General features: G+C 41.3%; 1 long non-coding RNA gene across 1 annotated transcript; it reads right to left on the reverse strand.

Annotated features, from left to right (window-relative positions):
* Positions 1-713: 713 nt before the first annotated feature.
* LOC138276110 (uncharacterized) lies at positions 714-3,135 on the reverse strand. The gene is made up of 3 exons (XR_011200578.1): positions 3,057-3,135; positions 2,370-2,589; positions 714-883 (listed from the first exon to the last, which is right to left on the reverse strand). It is a non-coding gene; the product is annotated as an uncharacterized lncRNA (long non-coding RNA).
* Between the last annotated feature and the right edge of the window lie 1,199 nt (positions 3,136-4,334).

Here is a 4,334-nt window from a genome sequence, read left to right on the forward strand (position 1 = left end):
GTATGTTGATTTGTAATGCAATAAATAATGTATTTGAATTCATGGTATTTGGCTGGTGATTGCATAGAAAGAGATGGTAAATGAGATTGCCCCCCTAAACTTTCAAGATAATATGTGCTGTCAGAAGGATTCCAGTCTCAATAGCATGACTGCTCTGGAACAGGCGAGTTTAGAAGTGCCCTGGATGTTTGTTTCTGTACGCCTGAAGTCTGTATTTTGATCGGGCTGGGGCCTGACACGGATGGTATTAAGAAGGGGTCGAGTCTCAGTAGCGTGACTTCTGTCAGCAAGCATTCTGTTATAGGTTACATTAGAGGGGTCCACTTTCAATAGCGTGAAGGCTCAAAGAAGGACCCCCTCTTTGGATGTTTCTAGGATTTACAACAGGTTCTTTGCTTGAGATGGTACTCACTCTCCTTCTGGGATGATGGAGGGAGAAGTGCTATGAAGCAGCACAGTCACTTTTATTTAATGTATGAAGATCAAAGATGGGTGTTCCAGAGGGACTGGTGAAAGTTACCAAACCACAGTGACTTGAGTCTGAACGCCTGTGAGTAGGTTGTTGTGAAGTTATTTTAACATTTACACGGGCAGGGTATTTAGCCCTGGGCTGAAGGTCTGTGCCCTTTCACCTATTTACATTTGATTCCTTTTATTATTTTAGCAAAGCTTCATTTTAGTGGAAATGTGTTTATTCTTTATATCCGTTGTCCTTCCATGCAGAATCTGTTATTCATTTCTTTGTATGATATTTTCATCCTGTGCTCAACCCAAGGCTGTGCACAATATTTACCAGGTATTGACGATCCAGAGTCTACATTGTTACTATGACGGGAGTTCAATGACAGGTAACGTTCCGGACCTGGTTCACATCCCCTAGAACCTGCAAAAAACTAATGCTGGTATTTGGTTTTACTCTTGTTTTGGGATGTTCATTCACTAATTTTTAGCCACTCAATACCTGACTTATGTTGTAAAGCTTGGAAATGCCTATTTCTGTCCTGACATGCATCTTGTTCATGATCCTTACAAATACCACCTGCTGCGCACTGTCAGAGAGCGAGTCACAAGTACCAACAAGGGCGACATTCAAGTGCCGATCCCACTCTTTACTACTAACACATAGTTGAGTTCTTTAAATCATTCTGCTACAAGAGGCTTAATTTCAAATGTTATGTTATGTTTTTTAAGGTTCTTATATAGTGCTACTTTGTCTACTGGGTGTTAGGGTGTGTTACACCTATAACAACAGTACCTGAGATGGATGTGGGTTGGAGGAGCCCAGTACAAAGAGTTACTCATAACGCTGCGAGTACAATGGGTGGGTGAAGGATGAAGCTTTGGTTATTAAGGGTTGGGTTTTTGTCTAAATGTCTTGCAAAGATTACATCCAAAATGTGGCTCTGTTTCGGTCTCAAACTAACTGAGCATCTTAGGTTTTTTCATCATATGGGAGGTTGTTCATCAAACCCTCTATAAGAACATACAGGGCTAATATTCTAGCCAAGGCAATCTATGGAGCCACTCCACTAGCATAATGAAGTGAACCTGCTTGAGTTGTTGTCATATGTAACAAATAAAAGAGAATTCTGTGGCTTCCTCTGGTGGCTACTAATTCCATAGCTCTATGGTAGCTTACCTTTAAATTTGTAAGCAACTACATTATACTTAAAAGCCCTCCTATACTGGGCTAAGATATGGGAAAGTAAGTAACCTGTACTGATGTATGTCTTTATTATCTGAAGGACCGTGGTAAGTTTCTGTGGTGAAAGGTGACTGAATTTGTTTGACAATCTTTGTTGTCACTGGGTATAGGTGATTGGTACAGGGATCCGGGACATCTCACAGTTTAATCTGCTAGAATATGGGGATGTTACTCGTTTGCCCTTGGTGAGGGAGTTACCAAAGACTTTAAGGGCCAGAGCACCTGGTGGCTGAGAGGAGGTGGGGCCACCCAACACACCATCACGTGGGCTCTTAAAGAGCACAGATAGCCCACAGCGTAGGATGCTGCTCATTTGCCCTTGGTGAGGGCGGATTTCAAATATTTCAAGGGCCAGAATTCCTGCCAGCTGAGAGGAAATGGGGCCACCCAGCATACTGCCACCTAGGAGCTTACAATCAGCAGAGATAGCTTGGGAGGCAGCCAGATGCATGCCCGGGACAAAAATGGGACCTTCTGCACCTGTCAGAGCCCGGAGAAGGCTAAGCTGGGTCCGCTATATTTCCTTCTTACCCTAGAAATTGTGCAGTTAGAAGTAGGACCAGCCCATTACGCTCCCTAGGTATGGGGAAAAGAAAAGCCTCCAGCTGCAATAATAGCACTGATTATGGAGTTTGATAGAGACATCTAGCTGTAGATTCCTTACCTTAGAATTCTTCCCCAGGCGCCAGACTGGATCTGGAAATCCTTTCCAGAAGTACCTTTGCGCATCGGCAGAGGGCATTGTGCAACTCTGTCGTCCATCGGATGTGATGTTGAAAGTCCACATAATACTGTCACTGACATCAGTTCCTTATTTTCTGTGCTATAATGCGGATCTGGAGTTCCTCAGGTCCGATGTGTATCCAAAAACTCAAGTTCGCACACTGAAAAATAAATATATTAAAATATCTACCTTTTATTTTTATGTTTATTGTATTCTATTTAAGCTAGAAGTCCGCAATTCCTTTCGAGATCATGACAAGTCTGTAAGACAAGAACCATAAGTGTCCCATATCCAATAAGTAAATTCGAATTCCTACGTATTAATCAATCCGAAAGTGCAACCAACCTGTACTTATTAATCTCCAATGGAATAATTAAATCTTGGATAGGCATTTACATTCACAGAGTAACCTATATATGCCAAAAATTGGTCATATATCCAAAATATAAGGTATCTCGAACAAATCAAATAAGGGAAAAAATCAATATATAGTCCAAGTCAAAAGGTGAGCCTAATAAACTCTCTCCATATTATTTTAAGTGTCAAAAAGAGAGAACTAAAAGAATGCCTTATAATACATAGGCATGTATATTACAAATATCACTATGTCCCTAGTTGTTCAATTACCTTCATATCTCGTACAACATAGTCCCAACGAGTAGTTGACCCTTCAGTATCGGCATCAAATAACTGAGTGTTCCCAAAGCTCATCCTTTTATGGGAAATAAAAATGAAGGAGGGACACATCATTTTCATGTCAGATGGAGGTCTATAGCGGCGTTTCTAATGCGACCGCCATCTTAGAACTGTAAATGGGCATCCGATAAACGTGCCGAAGAGAAGGAAAAAGAAAAATGGAAAAGGAAACACGTAGCCCTCGTAAGGGCCAGGTTGGATATATCTATTTTACTGTGACAGACCGAGTATTAGAGTGCTAACAGTACAATGTATTGTGCCACAAAACGCGCACATAGCTCGTCATAGCAATTGCGGGCGCCATCTTGTAAGGACCCACGATGTAGTTGCAGATGCCAAGATGTTCTAGATGAATAAAGATACCCCTGCCCGTGCCACAAGGTCCCCCCGCCAGACCCCGACGATATATACACCAGAAAACAGCCACATCATCAAGCCATTTGGAAGAAAATAGTCTGCACACAAGATAGCACACCAATTACAGGCGCCATCTTGGAAAGATCATATCTATACTTTATGGGTACCAAAACGTTCCAAATCAAAGAATCAACCCTGCATGCACTGAGAGTTCCCCATTGACCAGCATTAGCCCCATGTTCCTTGAATAATATCCATATAGTCATATAGTTTAGGAGAGAGAATCGATGTATTTCTAACACATAGAAGTCCCAAGAGACCATCTTAAAATGTACTAAGATATCACCCTTCATATGGGACGGCCATTTTGTACCAAGGATTGTCCAAACAAGGCACTAGTACGTGAAAATAGCAATCTAGCATAGTTAATAATTAGAGATATCTCAATATCCATTGTTGACATTATTGTCGAATCTTGTCTAGTATTGCTTTCTTGCGAGTCACCTACTTGGAATACAAACTATATACAGCAGAACATTAAAAGAAATACGTCTGCAGTCAATTTGTCAGTGAGAGAACTTGATACAGAGTGAACATAAACATACCAAAAGTTTCTCAAATATGTTGATATCTATTAGTATGTTTTTTATACATATCATACTCATTATATAATAATAACATAAAAATAGTCTACCTAGGAAGGAGGATTGGCTACCAAGAGAGGTAAGAGCCTATCAGAAGGAGCCTCTGACGTCACCTGCTGGCACTGGCCACTCAGAGCAGTCCAGTGTGCCACAAACACCTCTGTTTCCAAGATGACAGAGGTCTGGGACACACTGGAGGAGCTCTGGG

The sequence above is a fragment of the Pleurodeles waltl genome, unplaced genomic scaffold (assembly GCF_031143425.1).
Source record: "Pleurodeles waltl isolate 20211129_DDA unplaced genomic scaffold, aPleWal1.hap1.20221129 scaffold_37, whole genome shotgun sequence".
NCBI lineage: Eukaryota > Metazoa > Chordata > Amphibia > Caudata > Salamandridae > Pleurodeles > Pleurodeles waltl.